This window comes from Mobula birostris, chromosome 20 (assembly GCF_030028105.1).
Source record: "Mobula birostris isolate sMobBir1 chromosome 20, sMobBir1.hap1, whole genome shotgun sequence".
NCBI lineage: Eukaryota > Metazoa > Chordata > Chondrichthyes > Myliobatiformes > Myliobatidae > Mobula > Mobula birostris.
The window spans coordinates 55,781,376-55,800,267 of record NC_092389.1 but is presented as its reverse complement, the minus strand read 5'-3'; the positions used below and the strand labels follow the sequence as shown (position 1 = coordinate 55,800,267).

The following is an 18,892-nucleotide window of genomic DNA, read 5'->3' as shown; positions in this document are numbered from 1 at the left end:
TCCGGCCTCACTCGGTCCCGGTTCCAGACTCCGGCCCGCTTCCAGCGCTCAGCGTCCCGCCCACTGACACCCCTCAGCCACTGAGAACATCCTTCTCCCAGCAGTGATCGCTGATTGGCTGAGAGTTTGTCTGAGAACGGGCTGCTACTGGGAGCTGGAGATGTCAGTCTCAGTTCGTTTTCAGAATCAAAGGAAGTCCCCCGAAACTCAAATTTAAAAGTAAATTTTATTATCTGAGTACATATAAATCACCACGTACAACCCCGAGAATCATTTTCCTGCAGACATACTTAGAAAAAAGTATAGAATAGTAACCACAGCAAAATCAGGCAGTGAAAGATCAACCAGAGTGCTGAAGGTAACAAACTGTGAAAATGCAAATATAAATAAATATCGATAAATAATGAGAACATGAAATAACCTCAGCGTCTGTTGGTGGATCTGTGGAGTTCTCGCCGCACCCCTGTGCAATCCGACAGGCTGAAAGCCAAGGGAGAACAAGGCGCAAAGGTAAACTCGTGCTTTAGAAAATAAGAAACAGGAGCAGGCGTTGCCGTTCGGCCCCTTGTGCTGTTCTGCCCCTCACTCAGAACATGGCTGATCTTTGACCTCAGCACCACTTTCCTTCAACGTTCCGAACTTCGCCGAGCCCCGAAATTTGTCGTTTGAATTTAGAATCCTTGCGGAGAAAATTCAAAAGATTCACCGCGCTCTGCGTGAGGAAATTTCTCCGCATCTCAGTCCTGCTGAGGTGACTTCGGATTTTGAGTCTGTGACCCCTGGTTCCACACCCCAGCCGGGGAGAAACATCATTCCTGCCCCTACACTGCAAATACCCTGTGAGACTGTGTCTGTCTCAGTCAGGAAGCTTCTCCATGTGAACCTCGTGATAATGATGTTGGTTACAGTTCTTTCAGACCAGCAGCTTTGACCACAAGAACATCAGACAGTGGTCAGCACGGAATGTCCTGCAGTTCCTGCAGGAGAAGGACTGGATGGACACAGTGAAGTGGTTCCCTGAGCAGACAGTCCAGACCATCTGGCAGAATATCTCATCACCAGATCTCACCAACAGGCAGCAAGACCTTACCTGGCTGGCGGCGAGAGGGACCTCCCAGTCTGATCCTTGCTGCATGCCCGGAGATCACTCCCACAGCGCGCTGCCCCGAGATTACTGCAGTGGAGACGAGACGGTCACTCACCTCTTTGCGGACTGTGGGATGGTGAAGATGTGTGGAGAAAGATACAAGGGCCTGCGCCACAGCAGCTGCGTGACAGAAGGATCACTGATCCTCGGGCTGTTCCCTGGACGCACAGAAAGACGGACATCAAGTGCTGCTGGCAGATCATCAACTCGGTGGAAGACCCCCAAAGCCTGTTGGTCTGTCATCACATCGAGATGTCCGCAGAGCTGATGTTCCCAACCTGGGGTCCACGGTTAATGACATTGATCCATGGCATGGAAAATGTTGGGGACCCCTGTCGTACAGGAATGTTGCCGACCGGCACTTTCCAGGCTGCAGGGACAGCATTGAAACTACAGGGTCCCCCTGCTCCTGGACAGGGAGGGGCCAGGTTGGCTGAGGAAGCTTCTCAGTTATTGTCGTAGTGAAACACCCCGGGGGACACATGAGCGACAACAGTCCTATCGGTTTTATCGAATGTAAAATAGCACTAAATACCCCACTGGCAAAGAATGTAAAATCACTGGGTAAAGGCACTGCACGATTTAACCCTGTGAATATCTATATGGACTTTAGTCACCATAATAATATTCAACTTCTGGGCTGAGTGAGGGAGACCGGGCCTTCCATTGGAGCCGGGATGGACATGCGTTAAGTCACGAAGTTTCTCTCACAAAGGGCTGTTGAAATCAGGACGTTACCGAAAAAATAATGTTTTGCTCCCTGTGACGTTGAATATCCGGTCCTGTGTTTTTTTTCCCAGTAGTCACAGGTCGGTCATTATCACTTCATCTGTCTCCGCAAAGCACAATATTCTCTCCATAACCCCAGTTTCATGGCATTAACTAATTTTATAGTTGCTTTCAATATTTGCCACCGTTTTGCACCCAAACCTTACTCTCTTTAGACCTGGAGAAACAATAAAAAGGAGCTGCTGGAATTACTCATCAGGTCAGGCATTTCGGGTTGAGACAGTCCAGATGAAGGATCCCGACCCGGAAAGTCGATTTTACATTCCCCTCCACAGATGCTGCCTGACCCCCTCAGCTCCTCCAGCATCATATTTCTGACTCGAGATTCCAGCATCTGCAGTCTCTTGTGCCTCTCTTTTCAGAACTTGTCCCTTTCAGTCCTGCCTCAGACTGAACCAGGCTCTTCTCTCCGGCTTCATTTCTGTTCTGCTTCTTCCTTAGCCCATCACGCCTACTGGGGCACAGGCCAACAGCAGCTCTCCAGCGTTCCCTGAAGTATCTGTCGCACTGGGATTACTAGCCCCATGCCCACCATCCTCCTTTTTGCAGCCGGGCTTGGGCAATCCATGGCCAAGTGTTTATTTCCGACCAGTTTATGTGTTTCCGATCCCACCCTGGTATGGAAATCACAGGCAGTAACGTAATGTTCATTCGCTGAATCTGCAGCGCCTGTAGTGGACAATCGCGGTACTGCAGGGGATCGGCAGCATTCTGAATCAGGAAGTGCCAGGAGTTAACATGGCTTCGAAAGGACAGGTCGAGAGTTTGAGCGAGGAGGCAATTTGTCCCATCTGCCTGGATTTCTTCACAGATCCGGTGTCGCTGGAGTGCGCGCACAACTTCTGTCGCTCTTGTATCACACGGTGTTGGGAAAGGGAGGAGAGAAACTCCTGCCCGGAGTGTAGAGAGGTGTTTGCTGACCGCACCCTCAGGGTCAATCGGGCCTTAGCAAATCTGGTTGAAAAAATTCGAAATTTAAACCTGAATCCGAAAGGGAAGGAAAGTAAACTTCACTGCGAGGAACATGAGGAAGAACTGAAGCTGTTCTGTGAAACGGACAAGACACTGATCTGTGTGATCTGTGCAGTTGCGCAGGAACACAGAGAGCACCGCTTCCTGCCGATTAAAGAGGCTGTTAAAATCTACAAGGTAAAACTAACCTGAATTTGATACTGACCCCATCGTCAACTGAATCTCCAAAGTGCTACCTACAAACACACGAGCCTCCATAACTAACATATCATTCTCCGCATCTTTCACCATCTCCAACGCGATTCTATCACCAAGCACATCCCACCGCCATGTCACTTCCACAACTCTCCGCTCTCCGTAGAGATCGCTCTCTACGTAAATCCTTTATCCACTCGCTCCGTCCCACTGATCTCCCTCCTGACACCGATACCTGTAAACGGGACAGGTGATACACCTGACTTCTACACCTCCTCCCTCGTCACCATTCAGGGGCCCGAACAGTCCCAATTCCTCCCTTTTCTTCCATGGTCGATTGTCCTCTCGTGTTAGTTTCCTGCTTCTTCAGCTCTTTGCCTCTTCCACCTGTCCCCTCTCAGCTTCTTACTTCACCACCCTCCCCCACGTTCCCCCTCACGTTGTCTCACCCGTCACCTGTCAGCTGGTTCTCGTCCCCAACCTTTTTACTCTGGCTTCTGCCCCATTCCTTCCCAGTCCTAGTGAAGGGTCTCATCCCGAAACGTCGACTGTTTCTTTGCCCTGCATACAGTGGCTTGCAAAAGTTTGGGCACTCCTGGTCAAAACTTCTGTTCCTGTGAATAGCTAAGCGAGTAAAAATGAACAGATTTCCAAAAGGCATGAAGTTAAAGATGACACATTTCTTTAATATTTTAAGCAAGAAATGTTTTTATTTCCATCTTTTACAGTTTCAAAATAACAAAAAAAGGAAGAGGGCCCAAAGCAAAAGTTTGGGCAACCTGCATGGTCAGTACTTAGTAACACCCCCTTTGGCAAGTATCACAGCTTGTAAACACTTTCTGTAGCCAGCTGAGTCTTTCATTTCATGTTTGGTTGATTTTTGCACATTCTACCTTGCAAAAGGCTTTAAGTTCTGTGAGATTCTTGGGCCGCCTTGCATGCACTGCTCTTTTGAGTTCTATCCACAGATTCTCGATGAAGTTTAGGTTGGGGGACTGTGAGGGCCATGGCAAAATCTTCAGCTTGCGCCTCTTGAGGTAGTCCATTGTGGATTTTGAGGTGTGTTTAGGTTCATTATCCTGTTGTAGAAGCCATCCTCTTTTCAGCTTTTTTACAGACGGTGTGACATTTGCTTCCAGAATTTGCTGGTATTTAATTAAATTCATTTTTCCCTCTACCAGTAAATGTTCCCCAGACCACTGGCTGCGACACAAGCCCAAAACATGATCGGTCCACCCCCGTGCTGAACAGTTGGAGAGGGATTCTTTTCATGAAATCCTGCACCCTCTTTTGCTCCAAACATACCTTTGCTCATTGTGGCCAGAAAGTTCTATTTGAAGAATTCAAAGAACATCCAAACAAGCCTGATGCATTTTGGAAACAAGTCCTGTGGACTGATGAAGTTAAAATAGAACTTCTAGGCCGCAATGTTATTGTTATTTTGAAACTGCAAAATATGGAAATAAAAAAAAACATATTTGCTTAGAACATTAAAGAAATCTGTCATCTTTAACTTTATGCGTTTTGGAAATCAGTTCATCTTTTACTCGCTTAGCTATTCTCAGTAAAAGAAATTTTGACCGGGGTGCCCAAACTTTTGCATGCCACTGTAGATGCTGAGTTCCTCTGGCATTTTGTGTGCGGTAGTCGCGTTTGATCCCCTGTTTCTTTTGTTCTACCTTTTTTTTTCTATTTCTTCCGCTCTCTGACTTCCAGGATCAGCTAAAATCTTCCTTAGACTCTCTCACAAAAAAGAAATCAGACTTCCAGGAAAAGGAGCAGCAACAGAAAGAGAAGATTTCCGGAGTTCGGGTGAGGCTTCCTGAGCGGATTTTCTGATATTACTGTAAAGTTTTGCTCCCTTTAATGCAGAATTCCAGAGTATCGCAGCTCCAGTGACCTGGTTTCGATCCTGACCTCTGGTGCTGTCTGTGTGGAGTTTGCATGCTCTTCTTGTGACCACGACAGTTTCAGACACATCCCAAGGACATGCTGGATGAATGGTTAATTACAATTAACCCTGTGAAGGTGGGGGAGGTTGTATGTGAATCAGGTGGGAGTTAATAGGTCAATGAGGGAGGTTTCAGGAAAACGTGAGGGAATGAGGTTGATGGGAATGACTCAGAAGCATGGACTTTAATAGACCGAGTGGTCACCTTAATGTCATCAGGAAATACAGTCAACACTACAGTAAATTAATCTTCACCTTTCGTTCGACAGGAACAGTCACACAGCCTTCAGACCCACATCACGTCCCAGTTTGCAGAACTGCGTCGGAATATCACTGAGAAAGAGCAGAGCGTACTCAGGGATCTCAGGGAAGAAGAGGAGAGGATTCTAAATCGAATGGAGAAAAATATTCGAGAGATTCAAGAGAATATCAGGTTGATTCAGGAGGAAATCTCAAAGTTAAAGGAACAGATGGATCAAAAAGACAGTGTGATATTTCTCAAGGTGAGGGATTATATTTCAATTTGTTCCTGTCAAAGAGCACGAAATGAACAGTGGTATATTTGAAATAAACACAGCACAGTGGCCAGTTCTAACAAATCAATTGCCGCTCCAGGCGACCTCACACAGATTGTTGTACTTGAATGACGCGCCCTCCAATTACTCCAATGATGATGATCCAAAATGTCTAAGATATGTATTCGATCCTCTATTAGCAACATACAATCTAGAAGCAATGAATCTTAAGCATTATAAATTGTAAGTTAAGCTGCAACGTATCGGTCAACAAAGATATGACATCCGTCCGTCCCCAGCTCAAAACTTTTGAGAACAAAGTTCGAATATGTAACTTATTTGGTTCGCTTTTCCCACACCCCCACTCACATGACGTGTTACCATAATAAACACGTAACACAGAATACATTGCAGACAGAAAACAGGTGCATTGCTCCTACACACAGCATTTACAAATGGCAGTAAACTGTTTCTCACCAGACAATTGATGAAACTATTCAGGGTTGTTGTTGTCCCAGAACTGGACTTCCACAACTTCTGTACATCCCAGGACAGAATGTAATCTGCTCTGAAAATAACACAGAGTTGCAGACTTTGTCCTTAATTACCTGTTAAATATCCTCTAAATCTCCCATTAACACACAGTTCCAGTCACAGGCTGTGAGTGTATCTGGTGCGGTGGGTGTGAGGTTCTCTCTGTCAATCACTGAGAACAAAGAATGTAACACACACATCAGATTTATCCTCAATATCTGGTTTCCGTCAGATTAGGGAAACATTCACTGTTTCTTCACTTTCTCAGATAAACTTCATACGGGATAATATCCCATTCTCCATCATAAACAGACCATTCGGTCCATCTTCTCCTATCTGCTTCCCTGTTAAACAAACCTCCTCCCACCTACTCACCGCACCCAGCAACAGTGGCCCGAACTCCCTGGTCCCTCGTGTTTATCCAGTTTCCCCATGACATTCAATCTCTGCTGTTCCGCTTCAAACACTCCTGTGGCAGTGAGTTCTACATCCTCCTCACTAAATTTCTTATGGGATTTATTAAGATCCATCTGGAATTTCATCTGCTCATAAATAGATATACTTTCTCCTGCCCATAAATAGATATACTTTCTCCACATGCACACAATCAAATCCATCATTGATCTTCAATTGCTCCATTTTATCACCCTGACGTCTTATCCAGATGAAAATGTGCAACCCATCCTGTCTTTCCTGTAAGTTTCATCCTCTCAGTAATGAGCTAATTTTCAGAAACCTTTCCTGTAATTTAACCCCTGGTTCTGCATTGTCTGTGTGTGTGAGTGACTGCAGGAGTGGGAATTTTCAACCCCTGGTTCTGTATTGTCTGTGTGTGTGTGTGTGTGAGTGACTGCAGGAGTGGGAATTTTCAACCCCTGGTTCTGTATTGTCTGTGTGTGTGAGTGACTGCAGGGGTGGGAATTTTCAACCCCTGGTTCTGTATTGTCTGTGTGTGTGAGTGACTGCAGGAGTGGGAATTTTCAACACCTTGTAATGGTTTGGATGAAATTCAGGATGTCAATAGTCTCTGTCTATTCAGATTTGTGTTTTATTTATTTCAGGAGGAAGCTCATCGGAATAGGAGGTAGGACATGCTCTTTACTGAAACCCTGTATGGATTTGTAAAATAGTTTAGAATAGCAGTTTATCACCATCAGTTTATTATTTACAGGATTAATGATGATGTCCCGGAATTGTCAGTGACAGATGAGACCCTACCGGTGGAAAAATTTGATCACATCTATTTGTTGAACACAGTGCTGAGAGAAACTCTTGATGCCATTAATCGAGGTAAAACTTACAAAGATTCATTTCTTCTTGTTTGTGAGATCACAATTAAGTTCAAATTTGAGGCAAAGATTGCTGTAATATTGGGTTGAAGTGGAACTGAAGTTTATTCCACATCAACCCCACCGACTGGTGGGGGGGTGGTGTCACTGTCACATGGTCAGCTGGAGATGTCAGACCCCTGAACACACCAGCACAGAGCCACAATACAACCAATACACAGGACTGGCAGATGAACCACTGTGTCCCGATCCCAGGCCACTGCACTAACACACCTAGACATGAGTTTGCATCCTACCGCAGGAGCTGGAAAATTAATACTGACTTGATGATATTGTAGGGAATAAAAGCGGGCATCAGTGTGGTCACCGGGCTTGTCAGAAACATGCACAAGTCCTTCATGCGCTGTGAGTGCAGACTCTGATTGACGCAGGTCTTCCCCCTTCTGGATCAGCACACACACACGCACGAGGACAAAACTGCAGCCAGCTGGGTGAGTATCAGTGCATTAGGGATGCAGAATTAAAAAGGATAGGAAATACAGTACACAAAGTGTTATATCTCAATGCATGGAGTATAAAGAATAAGGTGGATGATCTTGTTGCATTATTACAGTTTGTCGGGTATGAAGTTGTGGCCATCACTGAATCATGACTGAAGGATGGTTGTAGTTGGGAGATGAATGTCCAAGGTTACACATTTGTATCGGTGGTATAGGAAGGTCGGCAGAGGGGGTGACATGGCTCTCCTGGTAAATCAATAGAAAGATGTAACATAGGATTGGAAGATGTTGATTCCTTGTGGGTTGAGTTAAGGAAATTCAGAAGTGAAAATGACACTGATGACAGTCACATACAGGATCCCAACAGTAGCTGGATGTGGACCACAGATTACAACTGGAAACAGAAAAGGCCGATGAAACAGACAATGTTACGATAGTCATGGGAGATTTCAACAAGCAGGTCAATTGGGAAAATCAGGTTGGTAATGGATCTCAAGAGAGTGAATTTGTTGAATGCCATGTGATAACTTTTTAGAGCAGGTTGTCATTGAGCCAACTTGGGGAACAGCTCTACTGGATTGGGTGTTATGTATTGAACAGGAGGTGATATCTTAGAGAAAAAAAAAACCTGAGGAGGCCGTGCTCACAACATGACTGCGTTCAGATAAGGAAAAAGTAAAGTCTGACGTTGTAGTATTCCAGAGGAGTAAAAGAAATTACAGTGGTCTGAAAGAGGAGCCGGACAAAGTAAATTGGGGGGAGATGTTGTCCGGAATGACAGCAGAGCAGAAATGATGTCAGATTCTGGGAAAATGAGGAAGGTGAAGGATAGATATATTCCAAAAATAAATAAATACTCAAATGGCAAAATAGTACAATCGTGGCTGATAATGCTGATGTAAATGCAAAAGAGTGGGCATACAACAAAGTGAAAATTAATAGGAAGACAGAGAATTGACATCGGTGGTTGGGAAGTTGTTGGAGTCGATTGTCAAGGATGAGGTTACAGAGTACCTGGAGGCATATGACAAGATAGGCAGAACTCAGCATGGATTCCTTCAAGGAAAATCCTGCCTGACAAACCTATTACAATTTTTTAGGAAATTACCAGTAGGCTAGACAAGGGAGATGCAGTGGATGTTGTATATTTGGATTTTCAGAAGGCCTTTGACAAGGTGCCACACATGAGGCTACTTAACAAGATAAGAGCCCATGGAATTACGGGAAAGTTACATACGTGGATAGAGCGTTGGCTGATTGGCAGGAAACAGAGAGTGGGAATAAAGGGATCCTATTCTGGTTGGCTGCCGGTTACCAGTGGTGTTCCGCAGGGATCAGTGTTGGGGGTGCAATGATTTGGATTATGGAATCGATGGCTTTGTGGCTAAGTTTGCTGACAATACGAAGATAGGTGGAGGGGCCGGTAGTGCTGAGGAAACGGAGAGTCTGCAGAGAGACTTGGATAGATTGGAAGAATGGGCAGAGAAGTGGCAAATAAAGTATAATGTTGAAAGGTGTATGGTTATGCACTTTGGCAGAGAAAAAATAAATGGGCAGACTATTATATAAATGGGGAAAGAATTCAAAGTTCTGAGATGCAACGGGAATTGGGAGTCCTCGTACAGGATACCCTTAAGGTTAACCTCCAGGTTGAGTCAGTAGTGAAGAAGGCGAATGCAATGTTGGCATTCATTTCTAGAGGAATAGAGTATAGGAGCAGGCATGTGATGTTGAGGCTCTATAAGGCGCTGGTGAGACCTCACTTAGAGTACTGTGGGCAGTTTTGGTCTCCTTATTTAAGAAAGGATGTGCTGACGTTGGAGAGGGTACAGAGAAGATTCACTAGAATGATTCCAGGAATGAGAAGGTTAACATATGAGGAACGTTTTTCCGCTCTTGGACTGTATTCCTTGGAGTTTAGAAGAATGAGGGGAGACCTCATAGAAACATTTTGAATGTTGAAAGGCATGGACAGAGTGGATGTGGAAAAGTTGTTTCCCATGATGGGGGAGTCTAGTACGAGAGGGCATGAATTAAGGATTGAAGGGTGCCCATTCAGAACAGAAATGCGAAGAAATTTTTTTGAGTCAGAGGGTGGTGAATCTGTGGAATTTGTTGCCAAGGGCAGCAGTGGAGGCCTAGTCATTGGGTGTATTTAAGGCAGAGATTGATAGGTATCTGAGTAGCCAGGGCATCAAAAGTTATGGTGAGAAGATGGGGGAGTGGGACTAAATGGGAGAATGGATCAGCTCATGATAAAATGGCGGAACAGACTCGATGGGCCAAATGGCCGACTTCTGCTCCTTTGTCTTCTGGTCTTATAATTGGGAGGCTTTTAAATACCTACAGAGAGGAACTGAAAAGATGATTGGGAGGGGAAAAATGAAATATGATATTGAATTGAATTGAATTGGCTTTATTACTTACATCCTTTCTATAAACAAGCAGTAAAAATCTTCCGTCTAAATGTGCAGTTTATAGTAATTTATGATAAATAATATGTATAACATTCTAGTCAATATAACATAGAAATACAGTTGTCTCAGCACGAGTTAATCAGTCTGATAGCCTGGTGGAAGAAGCTGTCTCCGGATCCTGTTGGTTCTGGCTTTTATGCTGTGGTACCAGTTCCTGTATGGTAGCGACTGGTACAGTTTGTTGTTGGGGTGACTTGGGTTTCCAATGATCCTTCAGGCCCTTTTTACACACCTGTCTTTATAAAACAAGTAAGCAAACAATATCAAGCAGCACACATCAAAGTTCCTGGCGAACGCAGCAGGTCAAACAAACAAACAATATCAAATTGATTTTCAAGTATTGCGAAAAAATAAAATAGAGATGAGAGTGGATATAGGACCACTAAAAAATGAGGCTGGATATATAATAACAGGGGAAAAAGAGATGGCAGATGAACTAAATGAGTATTTTCATCAGTCTTCACTGTGGAAGACACTGGCACTGTGTCAGGTGTTGAAGAGTGCGAGGGAAGAGAAGTGAGTACAGTTACTGTTACAAGGGAGAAGGTGCTCAAAAAGGGACATAAGTCACTCAGACCAGATGAACTGCACCCTAGTGTTCTGAAAGAGGTAGCGGTAGACATTGTGGAGGCATTTGAAATGATCTTTCAAAAATCATTGGACTCTGGTATGGTGCTAGAGGACCGGAAATTACAAATGTCACCCAACTCTTAGTCATGAAGAAGGCAGCAGAAATGAAGTTATACACCAGTTAGCCTCACCTCTGTGGTTGGGAAGACATTCGTGTCAATTGTTAAGTATGAGGTTATGGAATACTTGGTGATACTGGACAAGATAGGACGCGTTGGCATACACTAAGATTGGTGGAGGGGCCGGTACTGTTGAGAAAACAGGTAGGCTGTGGAAGGACTTGGATGAGGAGACTCGGCAAGAAAGTGGCAAATGATACACAATGCTGGGAAATTCATGGTCATGCATTGTGGTAGGAGACATAATACGCAGAATATTTAAAATGGGGACACAATTCAAAAATCTGAGATGCAGATGGATGTGGGGGTCCTTCTGCAGAGCACCCTGAAGGTTAACTTGCAGGTAGAGTCAGTTGTGAGGAAGGTAAATGCAATGTTAGCATTCAGTTCCAGGAGTTTAGTATACAGGATCAGGGATGTGATGCTGAGGGTTTATAAGGCACTGGTAAGGCATTACCTTGAGTATTGTGAACAGTTTTGGGCTCCTCATCTGAGAAAGGATGTGCTGGCATCGTAGAGGGTTCAGAGGAGGTTCACAAGGATGATTCCGGGAATGAAAGGGTTATCAGACTTGAAACGTTTGATAGCTCTGTGACTGTACTCGCTGAAATTTAGATAGATGGTGGGGGAATCTCATTGAAACATTTTGAATGTTGAAAGGCCAAGACAGAGTAGATGTGGGAAGGATGTTTCCCATAGTGGGGGAGTCTGGGACAAGAGGGCACAGCCTCAAGATACAGGGGCGTCTTATTTAAAAACAGAGATGCAGAGAAATTTCTTCAGCCAGAGGTGGTGAATTTGCAGAACTTGTTACCACAGGCAGCTGTGGAGGCCAGGTCGTTGGGCATATTTAAGGCCGAGCTTGACAGGTTCTAGATTGCACACAGTATCAGAGGTTGTGGCGAGAAGGCCGGGGAGTGGGGCTGAGGAGGAGAAGAAAAGGATCAGCCATGATTGAATGGTGGAGCAGTCACAGTGGGCCAAATGGCCAAATTCTGCTCCTATATCTTATGAGCTTATGGTTATCAGACCACAACATTGAAGCATTGTGAGAATGAGCCCAGACAACCCAGCCAGCATTGACATCATTCAGGATTTCATCTCAGGAGAAGCACACACAGCATAACCAGACTGGCAAAACAGCCCGACACACACATACACAGGAAGGATTGGCAGATTGTAGTCAGAGACGCAGCAATGTACGTTGATATTTCCTTCAGTAACCTAGAAACTATTCTCTTCAGACACGGTAATTTATTTATTTAAACAACTCATACATGTCACACATTGTCAGCACACACCAGACATGTGATGACACACTGTGACATACAAATACTTCAATGTGTACACTCTCCTTCAATGTGTACACACAAACACAATGATCTTTACCACAATCAACACACACACACACACACACACACACACACACACACATAATATCTGAGTGTGACACATGGTCAAAGAAATAGGCCCACGTTCCGACTTAGGAATGAAATCTGCCGTCCTTACCCAGTCTGTTCTGTGCACTGAGCTGCCCCCTGATGCGACGTCACATCAACAGTTCATAGACAGACTCCGGGGTGAGATTCCTCAGGAGGATGATCTGGGAGGGTTTGACGGATATTGAACCCACGGCCCACTTCATCCATCTGCAAGACTGAGATGTCTTCCTGAGCATGTCCCATTTGTGTGTGTTTGTCCCAGATCCCTCTAATCACTTCCTATCTATGTACCTGTGTAAATTCATCTGAATATATTTTAATTTTACCTGTTTCTGCAGCATCTGACAGCAAATTCCATCTGCCCACCTCCCTCAGATCCCTCATGAAAATTTTCCCTCTCACTTTCAATCTGAGCCCTCTGGTTCTGTACTCCCGTTTCTCAGAAAAAAGACTCACTTTATCTCAGCCCGTTGTGAATGTATTTACCTCGATAAGGGGTCAACAATCAACGTCCTACACTACAGCTAAATAGCCCAAACTTATCTACTCTCTACTTTTAATCCAAGCCCCCCCCAATCCCGGTAACATCCTCCTGAACCTTCCTGTCCAGTGTAATGATATCCTACACGGGTTGACTCTGTGGTTAAGAAAGCGTACGGTGCATTGACCTTCATCAATCGTGGGATTGAGTTTAAGAGCCGAGAGGTAATGTTGCACGTATATAAGACCCTGGTCAGCCCACTTGGAGTACTGTGCTCAATTCTGGTCACCTCACTACAACTACAGGAAGGACGTGGAAACCATGGAAAGGGTGCAGAGGAGATTTACAAGGATGTTGCCTGTTTTTTTTTGGGGGGGGGTATGCCTTATAAGAATAGGTTGAGTGAACTCGGCCTTTTCTCCTTGGAACGACGAAGGATGAGAGGTGACCTGATAGAGGTGTACAAGATAATGAGAGGCATTGATCGTGTGGACAGTCAGAGGCTTTTTCCCAGGGCTGAAATGGCTAGCATGAGAGGGCATAGTTTGAAGGTGCTTGGAAGGAGATACAGAGATGTCGGAGGTATGTTTTTTATGCAGAGAATGGTGAGTGCGCGGAACGGGCTGCTGGTGGTGGTGCTGCAGGTGGAAACGACAGGGTCTTTTAAGAAACTCATGAATGGCTACATGGAGCTTATAAAAATAGAGGATCATGGGTAAGGCCTAGGTAGTTCTAAAGTAGGGACATGTCCGACACAGCTTTGTGGGCCGAAGGGCCTGTATTGTGTTCTATGTTTTCTGTGTTTCTATGTTTCACTATATTCGAGGAAGTGGAAATGCAGACAATACCCGAACTGTGGTCTATCATTGATATCATAGATCTTGCTTAAGTTCATGTGGACAGTGTCGAATAGGCTGATGAATACAGGACTGAAGGTGTTATATTTGATTGCTCCAGTATACGGAATAAGGTTGATGATGTTGTAGCACAGGTAGAGATTGGCAGGTACAACGTTGTTGGCGTCACTGTGTTGTGGCTGAAAGGAGATGCTGGTTGAAGCCCAACATCCAAGGATACACCTTGTGTTCAAAGGACAGGCAGGTAGGCAGAACCGCTGGGGAGGGTCTGTTGTAAAAAATGAAATAAAATCCTTAGAGAGAGGTGACATAGGATGGGAAGATGTTGAGTCATTGTGGGTAGAGTTAAGAAACTGCAAGGGTAAAAACACCCTGATGGTAATTATATACAGGCCTCTAAATAGTAGCCAGGATCGAAATGGGATACAAATTACAGTAGGAAATGGAAAAAAAATGCAATGTGACAGTCGGAATGGGGGATTTCAACAAGGAGGTAGATTGGGAAAATCATGTTGGTGCTGCATCCCAAGAGAGGGAATTTGTAGAATGTCCCCAAAATAGCTTTTTAGAACCACTTCTGGTTGAGCCCAATGGGAGAAAGGCAATTCTAGAGTGGGATTTGTATAGTGAACCAGATATGATTTGGGAGACTAAGGGGAAAGAATCTTTAGGAAGCAGTGATCATAAAATGATAGAATTCACCCCAGAGTTTGAGAGGGAGATAAAGTCAGATGTATCGGTATTAGAGTGGAGTAAAGTTAGTTACAGAGGCATGAGGGAAGAGCTGACCAAAGTAGATTGGGAGGGGACGCCAGCAGGGATGATTGCAGAACAACAAAGACTGGAATTTCTGGGGGCAATTTGGATAGATAAATCCCAAAGACGGAGGAGTATTATCCACGGAGAATGAGGCAACCTTGTTTAACAAGGGAAGTCAAAGACAGCATAAAAGTGAAAGAGAGGGCATAAAATAGAGCAAAAATTAGCAGGATGTTGAAGTATTGAGGAGATTTTGATAATCAACAGAAAGCAATTACAAAGCCCGAAGGAGAGAAAATGAGATATGAGGGAAAGCTTGCCTACAATACTCAAGAGGACACAAAACTCTAAACAGTAAAAGAGAGGCAAGAGTGGATATTGGACCCCAAGAAAGTGACACTGGAGAGGAGACATGTGACAAAATACATTGTCGAAGTACTTATTTAATATTTTGTGCCAATCCTCACTGTGGAAGATACCAGCTGTATGTCAGAAATGTGAGAGTGTCTGGGGACAGAATTGAGTGTTGTTGATGTTACTGAGGAGAAAGTGCGTGGGAAGATTGAAGGTCTGAAGGTAGCTGGACCAGATGGACTACACCCCAGTGTTCGGAAAGAGTTAGCTGAAGAGAATATGGGGGCATTAGTAATGATCTTTCAGGAATCACTAGATAATTGGACATTCAAGACGAATGGAAATTGCAAAGGTGACTTCACTCTTTATGAAGGGAAAGCAGCTGAGGAAAGAAAATTACAGGCGAGTTAGTCTGGATGTGGTGTGCTTGGAAAGATGCTGGAGTCCAGTATTAATGGAACTGCTTTTGGGTACATGGAGGCACATGATAAAATAGGGCAAAGACAGGATGCCTTCCCTGAAGGGGAAATCTTGCCCGACAATCTGTTTGAATTTTTCGAGGAACACAAAGCCGAGATAGACAAAGAATGATTTGGATGACAGAATTGTTGCCTTTGTGGCCAAGTTTGCAGATGATATGAAGTTAGGTGAAGGGGAAGGTAGTGGTGCAGAAGCTCAGAGTCTGGGGAAGGACAGAGACAGATTCGAAAATGGACAAAGATGTGATAGATGGATTATCGAGTAGGGAAGTCATGCATGCAATTTGGCAGGCGGAATAAAAGCATAGACGATTTTGTAAACAGTGAGAAAATTCAAAAATCAGAAGCGCAGAAGGGACTTGGGTGTCCTTGTGCAGGATTCCCTGATGGTTAATTGCAGTTTGAGTCAGTGTTAAGCTCAGCAAGCTCAACGTTAGCATTCATTTCGAGAGGATTCGAATAGGATGTCATTCTGAGTGTTTATAAGGCATTGGTCAGACCACACTCGGAGTATTCTGAGCAGTTTTGGGTCCCTTATATCGGAAAAGATGTGCTGGCATTGGAAAGGGTCCAGGAGGTTCACAAGAATGATTTTGGGAATGAAAGAGTTAACATATGAGGAGTGTTTGATGGTTTTGGGCTGTACTCATGGGAGTTTAGAAGAATGGCTGATTTATATCCCTCTCAACTCTACTCTCCCGCCTCCTCCCCATAACATTTGACACCCTGACTAATCAAGAAGTTTACATATCAACTTCTGCTTTAAAAATCACACACGAGAAAATCTGCAGATGCTGGTAATCCAAGCAACACAGGTCCTGATGAAGGGTCTTGGCCTGATCTCACCGACACCTACCCGGAGAGAGTGGATATTGGAAGGATCTTTCCTATAGTGGGTGGGTCGAGAACACAAGGCGCAGCCTCCGACTAGAGGGTGTCCATTTAGAACAGAGATGAGGAGGAATTCCTTTATCCACAGGATAGTGAATCTGCCACAGGCAATACATTTCATTGACTATATTTAAGGTGAAGCCACACACACAAAATGCTGGAGGAACTCAGCAGGCCAGGAAACATCTATGGAAAAGAGTGAACTGTTGATGGTTCAGGCTGAAATCCTGCATCAGGACCTGTGTTGTTTAAGGGTCCCTGCAAATTCTCCCCCTGTCCAAATGAGGGGCTGCGGGTGATGAATGTTAACATTGGATGAGGGGCCTGTTCCTGTGCTGTACTGTTCTATGTTCTCTGTTCCCTGTTCAGAAGAATGAGAGGAGATCTCAGGGAAACAAAAAATTCTTCTGGGGTCAACAGGCAGGATACAGGGAGGATGTTTCCCCTGTCTGAGGAGTCAAGGGTCAGGGGTCACTGTCTGTTTGGAATTCTCAGCACCCGTAGGGAGAGGGGGTTTGGGGGTTCTTATCCATTCAGTTCACGGAGCCATTGCCCTACAGCATAGAAATGTGCCCTTCGACCCATCACATCTGTGCTGACCTATTTACCCATCTACATTCATCCCATTGGCCAGCATTAGGTCAGTCTCCTTCTGTGCCTTGCCCATTGAAGTGTCTGTCCAAGTGTCTCTTAAACACAGAGGACTGGAGGCCTGTGACGTGCAGAGGTCAGTGCTGGGGCTGGGGTTGTTTGTCATTCCTATTAATGATTTGGATGATAATGTCGGTGACATAGTTAGTAGGTTTGTTAATGACAGTAAAATTCATGGTACAGTGGACAGGGAAGAGGGCTATCTCTGTTTACACCGCGCCCTTGATCAACTGTAGAGATGGGTACAGGGAGAATGTTTTAAAATACATCTTGGCAGGGACGTGGATAAGAAAAGGTGAAAGGAATAATGGGCAAATGGGACTAGCTCACTAGAGCAAGTTGGTCAGCACAAACAAGTTGGGCCGATGGGGCTCCGTGACCTCCAGTTTAAATCTATTCACTCACCCCTATCCCATCTTAATCCACCCCTTTCCTGCACTCGTTTCTACTGTCTATTTATTTCTGTTCTTGAGGGAAGATGTCGACCTGAACCGTAGCTGTCCATCTCTCTCCACACCTCCTGCCTGACCCGCTCGGTTCCTCCAGCATTTTGTGTCTGTTTGATCGGGAAATCTCTGCTCTCCGTCCAGCGGAAAACCCCTGGGGAGACGTTAGTTGTCCGTCCTCTTTCGTTGGGTCAAACCACGGGAAAAGTTCGTGTCAGCCACCAGACCGCACCTGAGGCCCAGCGGCCTTTCCCCGATCCCCGAGACTCCCCCCGATCCCCGGGGCCGCGCTGCCCGAGTCTCCCCCCGATCCCCGGGGCCGCGCTGCTCGAGTCTCCCCCCGATCCCCGGGGCCGCGCTGCCCGAGTCTCCCCCCGATCCCCGGGGTCGCGCTGCTCGAGTCAACCCCCCGATCCCCGGGGCCGCGCTGCCCGAGTCTCCCCCCGATCCCCGGGGCCGCGCTGCCCGAGTCTCCCCCCCGATCCCCGGGGCCGCGCTGCCCGAGTCTCCCCCCGATCCCCGGGGACTCTCTAATTCTCTGCTTCTCCCCCCAGTCTCTGTCACCCTGGATGTGGAAACGGCGAATCCGTGGCTCGAGGTGTCTGAGGATCGGAAGAGTGTGAGACTGACCGGGACCCGGAGGAATCTCCCTGACACCGGGAAGAGATTCACAGTCTGGGCTTGTGTGCTGGGATCGGAGGGATTCACATCGGGGAGACATTACTGGGAGATGGAGGTGGCGGGGAATCGGCGCTGGTGTCTGGGAGTCGCCGCAGAGTCCGCGGAGAGGGAGGGAGAGGTCAGTCTGAGTCCGGAGACCGGATTCTGGGTCATCGGGCGGTTTGGTGACGTGATACATCGGGATTGTGACGTGTTCATCTCCCCTGAGTCCCGTCTCCCTGCCGGTCCCATCCCCGGGAGGGTGGGAGTTTATCTCAGTTACCAGTCCGGGACAGTTTCATTTTACAACGCGGAGACCAAGTCCCATCTCCACACCTTCACTGGGAATAAATTCACGGGGAAACTTTATCCTTTCTTCTGGCCTCGGGACGTAAACCAGTGGCTGAAAATCTGCTCCGGTTCCGCTTCGGGTCTGTAAACGGGTCGGGTCCCGGGGCCGGCGTCAGGAGTAAAGTGTCTGTAAATATAAATGTGCGGAGAGTGAAATAAACACGAGATGAGAATTATCGATCCGTTAATTTTAACTCGTTCACCGCATCCGACAACAGAACAGAAACACCGCGGATTCAGCCGCAGCCGCGGGGCGGCGGGTCCTGAGCTCCCCCGGGTCCTAAAGTCCACCCGCACTGAGACAGGTTAAATGGGACAGGTGGGGGCGGTGCTGACTGGAAAAGACAGTGAAGATTGATACAAAGTGTTCATTAAGTTCATCTGACATTTCTTTGTCCCCATC

At 45.9% G+C, this 18,892-nt stretch overlaps 1 pseudogene; it reads left to right on the top strand.

The window, feature by feature from the left end:
- The first annotated feature begins 2,483 nt into the window (after positions 1–2,483).
- Positions 2,484–18,649, top strand: LOC140185178 (zinc-binding protein A33-like; annotated as a pseudogene).
- Positions 18,650–18,892: the final 243 nt, after the last annotated feature.